The sequence below is a fragment of the Rhinoderma darwinii genome, unplaced genomic scaffold (genome assembly GCF_050947455.1).
Source record: "Rhinoderma darwinii isolate aRhiDar2 unplaced genomic scaffold, aRhiDar2.hap1 Scaffold_483, whole genome shotgun sequence".
Classification (NCBI taxonomy): domain Eukaryota; kingdom Metazoa; phylum Chordata; class Amphibia; order Anura; family Rhinodermatidae; genus Rhinoderma; species Rhinoderma darwinii.
The window spans coordinates 53733-72503 of NW_027464029.1; the positions used below are offsets into that span (position 1 = coordinate 53733).

Consider the following 18771-nt stretch of genomic DNA (forward strand, 5'->3'; position numbering starts at 1 on the left):
TCCTACTGTAGAGTAACAGAGACTACAGAGATCCAGCAGACACAGACACCTCTCCTACTGTAGAGTAACAGAGACTACAGAGATCCAGCAGACTCAGACACCTCTCCTACTGTAGAGTAACAGAGACTACAGAGATCCAGCAGACACAGACACCTCTCCTACTGTAGAGTAACAGAGACTACAGAGATCCAGCAGTCACAGACACCTCTCCTACTGTAGAGTAACAGACTACAGAGATCCAGCAGACACAGACACCTCTCCTACTGTAGAGTAACAGAGACTACAGAGATCCAGCAGACACCTCTCCTACTGTAGAGTAACAGAGACTACAGAGATCCAGCAGTCACCTCTCCTACTGTAGAGTAACAGAGATTACAGAGATCCAGCAGACACGGACACCTCTCCTACTGTAGAGTAACAGAGATTACAGAGATCCAGCAGACACGTCTCCTACTGTAGAGTAACAGAGACTACAGAGATCCAGCAGACACAGACACCTCTCCTACTGTAGAGTAACAGAGACTACAGAGATCCAGCAGACACAGACACCTCTCCTACTGTAGAGTAACAGAGACTACAGAGATCCAGCAGACACAGACACCTCTCCTACTGTAGAGTAACAGAGATTACAGAGATCCAGCAGACACAGTCACCTCTCCTACTGTAGAGTAACAGAGACTACAGAGATCCAGCAGACACAGTCACCTCTCCTACTGTAGAGTAACAGAGATTACAGAGATCCAGCAGTCACAGACACCTCTCCTACTGTAGAGTGACAGAGACTACAGAGATCCAGCAGACACAGACACCTCTCCTACTGTAGAGTAACAGAGACTACAGAGATCCAGCAGACACAGTCACCTCTCCTACTGTAGAGTAACAGAGATTACAGAGATCCAGCAGTCACAGTCACCTCTCCTACTGTAGAGTAACAGAGACTACAGAGATCCAGCAGACACAGACACCTCTCCTACTGTAGAGTAACAGAGATTACAGAGATCCAGCAGACACAGACACCTCTCCTACTGTAGAGTAACAGAGACTACAGAGATCCAGCAGACAGACACCTCTCCTACTGTAGAGTAACAGAGACTACAGAGATCCAGCAGACACAGACACCTCTCCTACTGTAGAGTAACAGAGACTACAGAGATCCAGCAGACACAGACACCTCTCCTACTGTAGAGTAACAGAGATTACAGAGATCCAGCGGACAGACACCTCTCCTACTGTAGAGTAACAGAGACTACAGAGATCCAACAGACACCTCTCCTACTGTAGAGTAACAGAGACTACAGAGATCCAGCAGACACAGACACCTCTCCTACTGTAGAGTAACAGAGATTACAGAGATCCAGCAGACAGACACCTCTCCTACTGTAGAGTAACAGAGACTACAGAGATCCAGCAGACACAGACACCTCTCCTACTGTAGAGTAACAGAGACTACAGAGATCCAGCAGACACCTCTCCTACTGTAGAGTAACAGAGACTACAGAGATCCAGCAGACACAGACACCTCTCCTACTGTAGAGTAACAGATTACAGAGATCCAGCAGACACAGACACCTCTCCTACTGTAGAGTAACAGAGACTACAGAGATCCAGCAGACACAGTCACCTCTCCTACTGTAGAGTAACAGAGATTACAGAGATCCAGCAGTCACAGTCACCTCTCCTACTGTAGAGTAACAGAGACTACAGAGATCCAGCAGACACAGACACCTCTCCTACTGTAGAGTAACAGAGATTACAGAGATCCAGCAGACACCTCTCCTACTGTAGAGTAACAGAGATTACAGAGATCCAGCAGTCACAGTCACCTCTCCTACTGTAGAGTAACAGAGACTACAGAGATCCAGCAGACACAGACACCTCTCCTACTGTAGAGTAACAGAGACTACAGAGATCCAGCAGACACAGTCACCTCTCCTACTGTAGAGTAACAGAGATTACAGAGATCCAGCAGACACAGTCACCTCTCCTACTGTAGAGTAACAGAGACTACAGAGATCCAGCAGACACAGTCACCTCTCCTACTGTAGAGTAACAGAGATTACAGAGATCCAGCAGACACAGACACCTCTCCTACTGTAGAGTAACAGAGACTACAGAGATCCAGCAGACACAGTCACCTCTCCTACTGTAGAGTAACAGAGACTACAGAGATCCAGCAGACACATTCACCTCTCCTACTGTAGAGTAACAGAGACTACAGAGATCCAGCAGACACAGTCACCTCTCCTACTGTAGAGTAACAGAGATTACAGAGATCCCGCAGACACAGACACCTCTCCTACTGTAGAGTAACAGAGATTACAGAGATCCAGCAGACACAGTCACCTCTCCTACTGTAGAGTAACAGAGATTACAGAGATCCCACAGACACCTCTCCTACTGTAGAGTAACAGAGACTACAGAGATCCAGCAGACACAGACACCTCTCCTACTGTAGAGTAACAGAGATTACAGAGATCCCACAGACACCTCTCCTACTGTAGAGTAACAGAGATTACAGAGATCCCGCAGACACCTCTCCTACTATAGAGTAACAGAGATTACAGAGATCCAGCAGACACAGACACCTCTCCTACTGTAGAGTAACAGAGACTACAGAGATCCAGCAGACACAGACACATCTCCTACTGTAGAGTAACAGAGATTACAGAGATCCCGCAGACACAGACACCTCTCCTACTGTAGAGTAACAGAGATTACAGAGATCCAGCAGACACAGTCACCTCTCCTACTGTAGAGTAACAGAGATTACAGAGATCCCACAGACACCTCTCCTACTGTAGAGTAACAGAGATTACAGAGATCCAGCAGACACCTCTCCTACTGTAGAGTAACAGAGACTACAGAGATCCAGCAGACACAGTCACCTCTCCTACTGTAGAGTAACAGAGACTACAGAGATCCAGCAGACACAGACACCTCTCCTACTGTAGAGTAACAGAGATTAGAGATCCAGCAGACACAGTCACCTCTCCTACTGTAGAGTAACAGAGACTACAGAGATCCAGCAGACACAATCACCTCTCCTACTGTAGAGTAACAGAGACTACAGAGATCCAGCAGACACAGACACCTCTCCTACTGTAGAGTAACAGAGATTAGAGAGATCCAGCAGACACAGTCACCTCTCCTACTGTAGAGTAACAGAGATTACAGAGATCCAGCAGACACAGTCACCTCTCCTACTGTAGAGTAACAGAGACTACAGAGATCCAGCAGACACAGTCACCTCTCCTACTGTAGAGTAACAGAGATTACAGAGATCCAGCAGACACAGACACCTCTCCTACTGTAGAGTAACAGAGACTACAGAGATCCAGCAGACACAGTCACCTCTCCTACTGTAGAGTAACAGAGACTACAGAGATCCAGCAGACACATTCACCTCTCCTACTGTAGAGTAACAGAGACTACAGAGATCCAGCAGACACAGTCACCTCTCCTACTGTAGAGTAACAGAGATTACAGAGATCCCGCAGACACAGACACCTCTCCTACTGTAGAGTAACAGAGATTACAGAGATCCAGCAGACACAGTCACCTCTCCTACTGTAGAGTAACAGAGATTACAGAGATCCCACAGACACCTCTCCTACTGTAGAGTAACAGAGACTACAGAGATCCAGCAGACACAGACACCTCTCCTACTGTAGAGTAACAGAGATTACAGAGATCCCACAGACACCTCTCCTACTGTAGAGTAACAGAGATTACAGAGATCCCGCAGACACCTCTCCTACTATAGAGTAACAGAGATTACAGAGATCCAGCAGACACAGACACCTCTCCTACTGTAGAGTAACAGAGACTACAGAGATCCAGCAGACACAGACACATCTCCTACTGTAGAGTAACAGAGATTACAGAGATCCCGCAGACACAGACACCTCTCCTACTGTAGAGTAACAGAGATTACAGAGATCCAGCAGACACAGTCACCTCTCCTACTGTAGAGTAACAGAGATTACAGAGATCCCACAGACACCTCTCCTACTGTAGAGTAACAGAGATTACAGAGATCCAGCAGACACCTCTCCTACTGTAGAGTAACAGAGACTACAGAGATCCAGCAGACACAGTCACCTCTCCTACTGTAGAGTAACAGAGACTACAGAGATCCAGCAGACACAGACACCTCTCCTACTGTAGAGTAACAGAGATTAGAGATCCAGCAGACACAGTCACCTCTCCTACTGTAGAGTAACAGAGACTACAGAGATCCAGCAGACACAATCACCTCTCCTACTGTAGAGTAACAGAGACTACAGAGATCCAGCAGACACAGACACCTCTCCTACTGTAGAGTAACAGAGATTAGAGATCCAGCAGACACAGTCACCTCTCCTACTGTAGAGTAACAGAGACTACAGAGATCCAGCAGACACAGTCACCTCTCCTACTGTAGAGTAACAGAGACTACAGAGATCCAGCAGACACCTCTCCTACTGTAGAGTAACAGAGATTACAGAGATCCAGCAGACACCTCTCCTACTGTAGAGTAACAGAGATTACAGAGATCCAGCAGAAACAGACACCTCTCCTACTGTAGAGTAACAGAGATCAGAGATCCCGCAGACACAGTCACCTCTCCTACTGTAGAGTAACAGAGACTACAGAGATCCAGCAGACACAGTCACCTCTCCTACTGTAGAGTAACAGAGATTACAGAGATCCAGCAGACAGTCACCTCTCCTACTGTAGAGTAACAGAGACTACAGAGATCCAGCAGACACAGTCACCTCTCCTACTGTAGAGTAACAGAGACTACAGAGATCCAGCAGACACAGACACCTCTCCTACTGTAGAGTAACAGAGACTACAGAGATCCAGCAGACACAGTCACCTCTCCTACTGTAGAGTAATAGAGACTACAGAGATCCAGCAGACACAGTCACCTCTCCTACTGTAGAGTAACAGAGACTATAGAGATCCAGCAGACACAGACACCTCTCCTACTGTAGAGTAACAGAGACTATAGAGATCCAGCAGACACAGACACCTCTCCTACTGTAGAGTAACAGAGATTACAGAGATCCAGCAGACACAGTCACCTCTCCTACTGTAGAGTAACAGAGATTACAGAGATCCCACAGACACCTCTCCTACTGTAGAGTAACAGAGATTACAGAGATCCAGCAGACACAGACACCTCTTATACTGTAGAGTAACAGAGATCAGAGATCCCGCAGACACAGTCACCTCTCCTACTGTAGAGTAACAGAGACTACAGAGATCCAGCAGACACAGACACCTCTCCTACTGTAGAGTAACAGAGACTACAGAGATCCAGCAGACACAGGCACCTCTCCTACTGTAGAGTAACAGAGACTATAGAGATCCAGCAGACACAGTCACCTCTCCTACTGTAGAGTAACAGAGACTACAGAGATCCAGCAGTCACAGACACCTCTCCTACTGTAGAGTAACAGAGACTACAGAGATCCAGCAGACACAGACACCTCTCCTACTGTAGAGTAACAGAGACTACAGAGATCCAGCAGACACAGTCACCTCTCCTACTGTAGAGTAACAGAGACTACAGAGATCCAGCAGACACAGACACCTCTCCTACTGTAGAGTAACAGAGACTACAGAGATCCAGCAGACACAGTCACCTCTCCTACTGTAGAGTAACAGAGACTACAGAGATCCAGCAGACACAGACACCTCTCCTACTGTAGAGTAACAGAGATTACAGAGATCCAGCAGACACAGTCACCTCTCCTACTGTAGAGTAACAGAGATTACAGAGATCCCACAGACACCTCTCCTACTGTAGAGTAACAGAGATTACAGAGATCCAGCAGACACAGTCACCTCTCCTACTGTAGAGTAACAGAGATTACAGAGATCCCACAGACACCTCTCCTACTGTAGAGTAACAGAGATTACAGAGATCCAGCAGACACAGACACCTCTCCTCTCCTACTGTAGAGTAACAGAGATCAGAGATCCCGCAGACACAGTCACCTCTCCTACTGTAGAGTAACAGAGACTACAGAGATCCAGCAGACACAGACACCTCTCCTACTGTAGAGTAACAGAGACTACAGAGATCCAGCTGACACAGTCACCTCTCCTACTGTAGAGTAACAGAGACTACAGAGATCCAGCAGACACAGTCACCTCTCCTACTGTAGAGTAACAGAGACTACAGAGATCCAGCAGACACAGTCACCTCTCCTACTGTAGAGTAATAGAGACTACAGAGATCCAGCAGACACAGTCACCTCTCCTACTGTAGAGTAACAGAGACTACAGAGATCCAGCAGTCACAGACACCTCTCCTACTGTAGAGTAACAGAGATTACAGAGATCCCGCAGACACAGACACCTCTCCTACTGTAGAGTAACAGAGATTACAGAGATCCAGCAGACACAGACACCTCTCCTACTGTAGAGTAACAGAGACTACAGAGATCCAGCAGACACAGACACCTCTCCTACTGTAGAGTAACAGAGATTACAGAGATCCAGCAGACACAGTCACCTCTCCTACTGTAGAGTAACAGAGACTACAGAGATCCAGCAGACACAGTCACCTCTCCTACTGTAGAGTAACAGAGACTACAGAGATCCAACAGACACCTCTCCTACTGTAGAGTAACAGAGATTACAGAGATCCAGCAGACACCTCTCCTACTGTAGAGTAACAGAGATTACAGAGATCCAGCAGTCACAGTCACCTCTCCTACTGTAGAGTAACAGAGACTACAGAGATCCAGCAGACACAGACACCTCTCCTACTGTAGAGTAACAGAGACTACAGAGATCCAGCAGACACAGTCACCTCTCCTACTGTAGAGTAACAGAGATTACAGAGATCCAGCAGACACAGTCACCTCTCCTACTGTAGAGTAACAGAGACTACAGAGATCCAGCAGACACAGTCACCTCTCCTACTGTAGAGTAACAGAGATTACAGAGATCCAGCAGACACAGACACCTCTCCTACTGTAGAGTAACAGAGACTACAGAGATCCAGCAGACACAGTCACCTCTCCTACTGTAGAGTTACAGAGATCCAGCAGACACATTCACCTCTCCTACTGTAGAGTAACAGAGACTACAGAGATCCAGCAGACAGTCACCTCTCCTACTGTAGAGTAACAGAGACTACAGAGATCCAGCAGACACAGTCACCTCTCCTACTGTAGAGTAACAGAGACTACAGAGATCCAGCAGTCACAGACACCTCTCCTACTGTAGAGTAACAGAGACTACAGAGATCCAGCAGACACAGACACATCTCCTACTGTAGAGTAACAGAGACTACAGAGATCCAACAGACACATCTCCTACTGTAGAGTAACAGAGATTACAGAGATCCCGCAGACACAGACACCTCTCCTACTGTAGAGTAACAGAGATTACAGAGATCCAGCAGACACAGTCACCTCTCCTACTGTAGAGTAACAGAGATCCCACAGACACCTCTCCTACTGTAGAGTAACAGAGACTACAGAGATCCAGCAGACACAGACACCTCTCCTACTGTAGAGTAACAGAGATTACAGAGATCCCACAGACACCTCTCCTACTGTAGAGTAACAGAGATTACAGAGATCCAGCAGACACAGTCACCTCTCCTACTGTAGAGTAACAGAGATTACAGAGATCCCGCAGACACCTCTCCTACTATAGAGTAACAGAGATTACAGAGATCCAGCAGACACAGACACCTCTCCTACTGTAGAGTAACAGAGACTACAGAGATCCAGCAGACACAGACACATCTCCTACTGTAGAGTAACAGAGGTTACAGAGATCCCGCAGACACAGACACCTCTCCTACTGTAGAGTAACAGAGATTACAGAGATCCAGCAGACACAGTCACCTCTCCTACTGTAGAGTAACAGAGATTACAGAGATCCCACAGACACCTCTCCTACTGTAGAGTAACAGAGATTACAGAGATCCAGCAGACACCTCTCCTACTGTAGAGTAACAGAGACTACAGAGATCCAGCAGACACAGTCACCTCTCCTACTGTAGAGTAACAGAGACTACAGAGATCCAGCAGACACAGACACCTCTCCTACTGTAGAGTAACAGAGATTACAGAGATCCAGCAGACACAGTCACCTCTCCTACTGTAGAGTAACAGAGATTACAGAGATCCCACAGACACCTCTCCTACTGTAGAGTAACAGAGATTACAGAGATCCAGCAGACACAATCACCTCTCCTACTGTAGAGTAACAGAGATTACAGAGATCCAGCAGACACCTCTCCTACTGTAGAGTAACAGAGATTACAGAGATCCAGCAGACAGACACCTCTCCTACTGTAGAGTAACAGAGATCAGAGATCCCGCAGACACAGTCACCTCTCCTACTGTAGAGTAACAGAGACTACAGAGATCCAGCAGACACAGTCACCTCTCCTACTGTAGAGTAACAGAGATTACAGAGATCCAGCAGACAGTCACCTCTCCTACTGTAGAGTAACAGAGACTACAGAGATCCAGCAGACACAGACACCTCTCCTACTGTAGAGTAACAGAGACTATAGAGATCCAGCAGACACAGACACCTCTCCTACTGTAGAGTAACAGAGACTATAGAGATCCAGCAGACACAGACACCTCTCCTACTGTAGAGTAACAGAGATTACAGAGATCCCGCAGACACAGACACCTCTCCTACTGTAGAGTAACAGAGATTACAGAGATCCAGCAGACACAGACACCTCTTATACTGTAGAGTAACAGAGATCAGAGATCCCGCAGACACAGTCACCTCTCCTACTGTAGAGTAACAGAGACTACAGAGATCCAGCAGACACAGACACCTCTCCTACTGTAGAGTAACAGAGACTACAGAGATCCAGCAGACACAGGCACCTCTCCTACTGTAGAGTAACAGAGACTATAGAGATCCAGCAGACACAGTCACCTCTCCTACTGTAGAGTAACAGAGACTACAGAGATCCAGCAGTCACAGACACCTCTCCTACTGTAGAGTAACAGAGACTACAGAGATCCAGCAGACACAGACACCTCTCCTACTGTAGAGTAACAGAGACTACAGAGATCCAGCAGACACAGTCACCTCTCCTACTGTAGAGTAACAGAGACTACAGAGATCCAGCAGACACAGTCACCTCTCCTACTGTAGAGTAACAGACTACAGAGATCCAGCAGACACAGACACCTCTCCTACTGTAGAGTAACAGAGATTACAGAGATCCAGCAGACACAGTCACCTCTCCTACTGTAGAGTAACAGAGATTACAGAGATCCCACAGACACCTCTCCTACTGTAGAGTAACAGAGATTACAGAGATCCAGCTGACACAGTCACCTCTCCTACTGTAGAGTAACAGAGATTACAGAGATCCAGCAGACACCTCTCCTACTGTAGAGTAACAGAGATTACAGAGATCCAGCAGACACAGACACCTCTCCTCTCCTACTGTAGAGTAACAGAGATCAGAGATCCCGCAGACACAGTCACCTCTCCTACTGTAGAGTAACAGAGACTACAGAGATCCAGCAGACACAGACACCTCTCCTACTGTAGAGTAACAGAGACTACAGAGATCCAGCAGACACAGTCACCTCTCCTACTGTAGAGTAACAGAGACTACAGAGATCCAGCAGACACAGTCACCTCTCCTACTGTAGAGTAACAGAGACTACAGAGATCCAGCAGACACAGTCACCTCTCCTACTGTAGAGTAATAGAGACTACAGAGATCCAGCAGACACAGTCACCTCTCCTACTGTAGAGTAACAGAGACTACAGAGATCCAGCAGTCACAGACACCTCTCCTACTGTAGAGTAACAGAGACTATAGAGATCCAGCAGACACAGTCACCTCTCCTACTGTAGAGTAACAGAGATTACAGAGATCCCGCAGACACAGACACCTCTCCTACTGTAGAGTAACAGAGATTACAGAGATCCAGCAGACACAGACACCTCTCCTACTGTAGAGTAACAGAGACTACAGAGATCCAGCAGACACAGACACCTCTCCTACTGTAGAGTAACAGAGACTACAGAGATCCAGCAGACACAGTCACCTCTCCTACTGTAGAGTAACAGAGATTACAGAGATCCCGCAGACACCTCTCCTACTGTAGAGTAACAGAGATTACAGAGATCCAGCAGACACAGTCACCTCTCCTACTGTAGAGTAACAGAGATTACAGAGATCCAGCAGACACCTCTCCTACTGTAGAGTAACAGAGATTACAGAGATCCAGCAGACACAGACACCTCTCCTCTCCTACTGTAGAGTAACAGAGATCAGAGATCCCGCAGACACAGTCACCTCTCCTACTGTAGAGTAACAGAGACTACAGAGATCAAGCAGACACAGACACCTCTCCTACTGTAGAGTAACAGAGACTACAGAGATCCAGCAGACACAGTCACCTCTCCTACTGTAGAGTAACAGAGACTACAGAGATCCAGCAGACACAGTCACCTCTCCTACTGTAGAGTAACAGAGACTACAGAGATCCAGCAGACACAGTCACCTCTCCTACTGTAGAGTAATAGAGACTACAGAGATCCAGCAGACACAGTCACCTCTCCTACTGTAGAGTAACAGAGACTACAGAGATCCAGCAGTCACAGACACCTCTCCTACTGTAGAGTAACAGAGATTACAGAGATCCCGCAGACACAGACACCTCTCCTACTGTAGAGTAACAGAGATTACAGAGATCCAGCAGACACAGACACCTCTCCTACTGTAGAGTAACAGAGACTACAGAGATCCAGCAGACACAGTCACCTCTCCTACTGTAGAGTAACAGAGACTACAGAGATCCAGCAGACACAGTCACCTCTCCTACTGTAGAGTAACAGAGACTACAGAGATCCAGCAGACACAGTCACCTCTCCTACTGTAGAGTAACAGAGACTACAGAGATCCAGCAGACACAGTCACCTCTCCTACTGTAGAGTAACAGAGACTACAGAGATCCAGCAGACACAGACACCTCTCCTACTGTAGAGTAACAGAGACTACAGAGATCCAGCAGACACAGTCACCTCTCCTACTGTAGAGTAACAGAGACTACAGAGATCCAGCAGACACAGTCACCTCTCCTACTGTAGAGTAACAGAGACTACAGAGATCCAGCAGACAGACACCTCTCCTACTGTAGAGTAACATAGACTACAGAGATCCAGCAGACACAGACACCTCTCCTACTGTAGAGTAACAGAGATTACAGAGATCCAGCAGACACAGACACCTCTCCTACTGTAGAGTAACAGAGACTACAGAGATCCAGCAGACACAGACACCTCTCCTACTGTAGAGTAACAGAGATTACAGAGATCCAGCAGACACAGTCACCTCTCCTACTGTAGAGTAACAGAGACTTCAGAGATCCAGCAGACACCTCTCCTACTGTAGAGTAACAGAGACTACAGAGATCCAGCAGACACAGTCACCTCTCCTACTGTAGAGTAACAGAGATTACAGAGATCCAGCAGACACAGTCACCTCTCCTACTGTAGAGTAACAGAGATTACAGAGATCCCGCAGACACAGACACCTCTCCTACTGTAGAGTAACAGAGATTAGAGAGATCCAGCAGACACAGACACCTCTCCTACTGTAGAGTAACAGAGACTATAGAGATCCAGCAGACACAGACACCTCTCCTACTGTAGAGTAACAGAGACTATAGAGATCCAGCAGACACAGACACCTCTCCTACTGTAGAGTAACAGAGATTACAGAGATCCAGCAGACACAGTCACCTCTCCTACTGTAGAGTAACAGAGATTACAGAGATCCCGCAGACACAGACACCTCTCCTACTGTAGAGTAACAGAGATTACAGAGATCCAGCAGACACCTCTCCTACTGTAGAGTAACAGAGATTACAGAGATCCAGCAGACACAGACACCTCTCCTACTGTAGAGTAACAGAGATCAGAGATCCCGCAGACACAGTCACCTCTCCTACTGTAGAGTAACAGAGACTACAGAGATCCAGCAGACACAGACACCTCTCCTACTGTAGAGTAACAGAGACTACAGAGATCCAGCAGACACAGGCACCTCTCCTACTGTAGAGTAACAGAGACTATAGAGATCCAGCAGACACAGTCACCTCTCCTACTGTAGAGTAACAGAGACTACAGAGATCCAGCAGTCACAGACACCTCTCCTACTGTAGAGTAACAGAGACTACAGAGATCCAGCAGACACAGACACCTCTCCTACTGTAGAGTAACAGAGACTACAGAGATCCAGCAGACACAGTCACCTCTCCTACTGTAGAGTAACAGAGACTACAGAGATCCAGCAGACACAGACACCTCTCCTACTGTAGAGTAACAGAGACTACAGAGATCCAGCAGACACAGTCACCTCTCCTACTGTAGAGTAACAGAGACTACAGAGATCCAGCAGACACAGACACCTCTCCTACTGTAGAGTAACAGAGATTACAGAGATCCAGCAGACACAGTCACCTCTCCTACTGTAGAGTAACAGAGATTACAGAGATCCCACAGACACCTCTCCTACTGTAGAGTAACAGAGATTACAGAGATCCAGCAGACACAGTAACCTCTCCTACTGTAGAGTAACAGAGATTACAGAGATCCAGCAGACACAGTCACCTCTCCTACTGTAGAGTAACAGAGATTACAGAGATCCCGCAGACACAGACACCTCTCCTACTGTAGAGTAACAGAGATTAGAGAGATCCAGCAGACACAGACACCTCTCCTACTGTAGAGTAACAGAGACTATAGAGATCCAGCAGACACAGACACCTCTCCTACTGTAGAGTAACAGAGACTATAGAGATCCAGCAGACACAGACACCTCTCCTACTGTAGAGTAACAGAGATTACAGAGATCCAGCAGACACAGTCACCTCTCCTACTGTAGAGTAACAGAGATTACAGAGATCCCGCAGACACAGACACCTCTCCTACTGTAGAGTAACAGAGATTACAGAGATCCAGCAGACACCTCTCCTACTGTAGAGTAACAGAGATTACAGAGATCCAGCAGACACAGACACCTCTCCTACTGTAGAGTAACAGAGATCAGAGATCCCGCAGACACAGTCACCTCTCCTACTGTAGAGTAACAGAGACTACAGAGATCCAGCAGACACAGACACCTCTCCTACTGTAGAGTAACAGAGACTACAGAGATCCAGCAGACACAGGCACCTCTCCTACTGTAGAGTAACAGAGACTATAGAGATCCAGCAGACACAGTCACCTCTCCTACTGTAGAGTAACAGAGACTACAGAGATCCAGCAGTCACAGACACCTCTCCTACTGTAGAGTAACAGAGACTACAGAGATCCAGCAGACACAGACACCTCTCCTACTGTATAGTAACAGAGACTACAGAGATCCAGCAGACACAGTCACCTCTCCTACTGTAGAGTAACAGAGACTACAGAGATCCAGCAGACACAGTCACCTCTCCTACTGTAGAGTAACAGAGACTACAGAGATCCAGCAGACACAGACACCTCTCCTACTGTAGAGTAACAGAGATTACAGAGATCCAGCAGACACAGTCACCTCTCCTACTGTAGAGTAACAGAGATTACAGAGATCCCACAGACACCTCTCCTACTGTAGAGTAACAGAGATTACAGAGATCCAGCAGACACAGTCACCTCTCCTACTGTAGAGTAACAGAGATTACAGAGATCCCGCAGACACAGACACCTCTCCTACTGTAGAGTAACAGAGATTACAGAGATCCAGCAGACACAGACACCTCTCCTACTGTAGAGTAACAGAGATTACAGAGATCCAGCAGACACAGACACCTCTCCTACTGTAGAGTAACAGAGATCAGAGATCCCGCAGACACAGTCACCTCTCCTACTGTAGAGTAACAGAGACTACAGAGATCCAGCAGACACAGTCACCTCTCCTACTGTAGAGTAACAGAGATTACAGAGATCCAGCAGACAGTCACCTCTCCTACTGTAGAGTAACAGAGATCAGAGATCCCGCAGACACAGTCACCTCTCCTACTGTAGAGTAACAGAGACTACAGAGATCCAGCAGACACAGACACCTCTCCTACTGTAGAGTAACAGAGACTACAGAGATCCAGCAGACACAGGCACCTCTCCTACTGTAGAGTAACAGAGACTATAGAGATCCAGCAGACACAGTCACCTCTCCTACTGTAGAGTAACAGAGACTACAGAGATCCAGCAGTCACAGACACCTCTCCTACTGTAGAGTAACAGAGACTACAGAGATCCAGCAGACACAGACACCTCTCCTACTGTAGAGTAACAGAGACTACAGAGATCCAGCAGACAGTCACCTCTCCTACTGTAGAGTAACAGAGACTACAGAGATCCAGCAGACACAGACACCTCTCCTACTGTAGAGTAACAGAGACTACAGAGATCCAGCAGACACAGTCACCTCTCCTACTGTAGAGTAACAGAGACTACAGAGATCCAGCAGACACAGACACCTCTCCTACTGTAGAGTAACAGAGACTACAGAGATCCAGCAGACACAGACACCTCTCCTACTGTAGAGTAACAGAGATTACAGAGATCCAGCAGACACAGTCACCTCTCCTACTGTAGAGTAACAGAGATTACAGAGATCCCACAGACACCTCTCCTACTGTAGAGTAACAGAGATTACAGAGATCCAGCAGACACAGTCACCTCTCCTACTGTAGAGTAACAGAGATTACAGAGATCCAGCAGACACCTCTCCTACTGTAGAGTAACAGAGATTACAGAGATCCAGCAGACACAGACACCTCTCCTCTCCTACTGTAGAGTAACAGAGATCAGAGATCCCGCAGACACAGTCACCTCTCCTACTGTAGAGTAACAGAGACTACAGAGATCCAGCAGACACAGACACCTCTCCTACTGTAGAGTAACAGAGACTACAGAGATCCAGCAGACACAGTCACCTCTCCTACTGTAGAGTAACAGAGACTACAGAGATCCAGCAGACACAGTCACCTCTCCTACTGTAGAGTAACAGAGACTACAGAGATCCAGCAGACACAGTCACCTCTCCTACTGTAGAGTAACAGAGACTACAGAGATCCAGCAGACACAGTCACCTCTCCTACTGTAGAGTAACAGAGACTACAGAGATCCAGCAGTCACAGACACCTCTCCTACTGTAGAGTAACAGAGACTATAGAGATCCAGCAGACACAGACAACTCTCCTACTGTAGAGTAACAGAGATTACAGAGATCCAGCAGACACAGTCACCTCTCCTACTGTAGAGTAACAGAGATTACAGAGATCCAGCAGACACAGACACCTCTCCTACTGTAGAGTAACAGAGACTACAGAGATCCAGCAGACACAGACACCTCTCCTACTGTAGAGTAACAGAGACTACAGAGATCCAGCAGACACAGTCACCTCTCCTACTGTAGAGTAACAGAGATTACAGAGATCCCACAGACACCTCTCCTACTGTAGAGTAACAGAGATTACAGAGATCCAGCAGACACAGTCACCTCTCCTACTGTAGAGTAACAGAGATTACAGAGATCCAGCAGACACCTCTCCTACTGTAGAGTAACAGAGATAACAGAGATCCAGCAGACACAGACACCTCTCCTCTCCTACTGTAGAGTAACAGAGATCAGAGATCCCGCAGACACAGTCACCTCTCCTACTGTAGAGTAACAGAGACTACAGAGATCCAGCAGACACAGTCACCTCTCCTACTGTAGAGTAACAGAGACTACAGAGATCCAGCAGACAGACACCTCTCCTACTGTAGAGTAACATAGACTACAGAGATCCAGCAGACACAGACACCTCTCCTACTGTAGAGTAACAGAGATTACAGAGATCCAGCAGACACAGACACCTCTCCTACTGTAGAGTAACAGAGACTACAGAGATCCAGCAGACACAGACACCTCTCCTACTGTAGAGTAACAGAGATTACAGAGATCCAGCAGACACAGTCACCTCTCCTACTGTAGAGTAACAGAGACTTCAGAGATCCAGCAGACACCTCTCCTACTGTAGAGTAACAGAGACTACAGAGATCCAGCAGACACAGTCACCTCTCCTACTGTAGAGTAACAGAGACTACAGAGATCCAGCAGACACAGTCACCTCTCCTACTGTAGAGTAACAGAGATTACAGAGATACAGCAGTCACCTCTCCTACTGTAGAGTAACAGAGATTACAGTGATCCAGCAGACACAGTCACCTCTCCTACTGTAGAGTAACAGAGACTACAGAGATCCAGCAGACACAGACACCTCTCCTACTGTAGAGTAACAGAGACTACAGAGATCCAGCAGACACAGACACCTCTCCTACTGTAGAGTAACAGAGATTACAGAGATCCAGCAGACACAGTCACCTCTCCTACTGTAGAGTAACAGAGACTACAGAGATCCAGCAGACAGTCACCTCTCCTACTGTAGAGTAACAGAGACTACAGAGATCCAGCAGACACAGTCACCTCTCCTGCTGTAGAGTAACAGAGACTACAGAGATCCAGCAGACACAGTCACCTCTCCTACTGTAGAGTAACAGAGATTACAGAGATCCAGCAGACACAGACACCTCTCCTACTGTAGAGTAACAGAGACTACAGAGATCCAGCAGACACAGACACATCTCCTACTGTAGAGTAACAGAGACTACAGAGATCCAGCAGACACAGACACATCTCCTACTGTAGAGTAACAGAGATTACAGAGATCCCGCAGACACAGACACCTCTCCTACTGTAGAGTAACAGAGATTACAGAGATCCAGCAGACACAGTCACCTCTCCTACTGTAGAGTAACAGAGATTACAGAGATCCCACAGACACCTCTCCTACTGTAGAGTAACAGAGATTACAGAGATCCAGCAGACACCTCTCCTACTGTAGAGTAACAGAGACTACAGAGATCCAGCAGACACAGACACCTCTCCTACTGTAGAGTAACAGAGATTACAGAGATCCAGCAGACACAGTCACCTCTCCTACTGTAGAGTAACAGAGATTACAGAGATCCCACAGACACCTCTCCTACTGTAGAGTAACAGAGATTACAGAGATCCAGCAGACACAGTCACCTCTCCTACTGTAGAGTAACAGAGATTACAGAGATCCCGCAGACACCTCTCCTACTATAGAGTAACAGAGATTACAGAGATCCAGCAGACACAGACACCTCTCCTACTGTAGAGTAACAGAGACTACAGAGGTCCAGCAGACACAGTCACCTCTCCTACTGTAGAGTAACAGAGACTACAGAGATCCAGCAGTCACCTCTCCTACTGTAGAGTAACAGAGACTACAGAGATCCAGCAGACACAGACACCTCTCCTACTGTAGAGTAACAGAGACTACAGAGATCCAGCAGACAGACACCTCTCCTACTGTAGAGTAACAGAGACTACAGAGATCCAGCAGACACAGTCACCTCTCCTACTGTAGAGTAACAGAGACTACAGAGATCCAGCAGACACAGACACCTCTCCTACTGTAGAGTAACAGAGACTACAGAGATCCAGCAGACAGACACCTCTCCTACTGTAGAGTAACAGAGACTACAGAGATCCAGCAGACACAGTCACCTCTCCTACTGTAGAGTAACAGAGACTACAGAGATCCAGCAGACACAGTCACCTCTCCTACTGTAGAGTAACAGAGACTACAGAGATCCAGCAGTCACCTCTCCTACTGTAGAGTAACAGAGACTACAGAGATCCAGCAGACACAGACACCTCTCCTACTGTAGAGTAACAGAGATTACAGAGATCCAGCAGACACAGTCACCTCTCCTACTGTAGAGTAACAGAGACTACAGAGATCCAGCAGACACAGTCACCTCTCCTACTGTAGAGTAACAGAGACTACAGAGATCCAGCAGACACAGTCACCTCTCCTACTGTAGAGTAACAGAGACTACAGAGATCCAGCAGACACAGTCACCTCTCCTACTGTAGAGTAACAGAGACTACAGAGATCCAGCAGACAGACACCTCTCCTACTGTAGAGTAACATAGACTACAGAGATCCAGCAGACACAGAAACCTCTCCTACTGTAGAGTAACAGAGATTACAGAGATCCAGCAGACACAGACACCTCTCCTACTGTAGAGTAACAGAGACTACAGAGATCCAGCAGACACAGACACCTCTCCTACTGTAGAGTAACAGAGATTACAGAGATCCAGCAGACACAGTAACCTCTCCTACTGTAGAGTAACAGAGACTTCAGAGATCCAGCAGACACCTCTCCTACTGTAGAGTAACAGAGACTACAGAGATCCAGCAGACACAGTCACCTCTCCTACTGTAGAGTAACAGAGACTACAGAGATCCAGCAGACAGACAACTCTCCTACTGTAGAGTAACAGAGATTACAGAGATCCAGCAGACACAGTCACCTCTCCTACTGTAGAGTAACAGAGACTACAGAGATCCAGCAGACACAGTCACCTCTCCTACTGTAGAGTAACAGAGATTACAGAGATCCAGCAGACACAGACACTTCTCCTACTGTAGAGTAACAGAGATTACAGAGATCCCGCAGACACAGACACCTCTCCTACTGTAGAGTAACAGAGATCCAGCAGACACCTCTCCTACTGTAGAGTAACAGAGACTACAGAGATCCAGCAGACACAGTCACCTCTCCTACTGTAGAGTAACAGAGACTACAGAGATCCAGCAGACACAGACACCTCTCCTACTGTAGAGTAACAGAGATTACAGAGATCCAGCAGACACAGTCACCTCTCCTACTGTAGAGTAACAGAGACTACAGAGA

The 18771-nt window shown here is 47.2% G+C and overlaps 1 protein-coding gene across 1 annotated transcript in view; it reads left to right on the plus strand.

Annotated features, from left to right (window-relative positions):
• LOC142719519 (thrombospondin-3-like) overlaps positions 1 to 18771 on the plus strand; it is a 105315-nt gene that overhangs the window by 46657 nt on the left and 39887 nt on the right. The window lies entirely within an intron of this gene.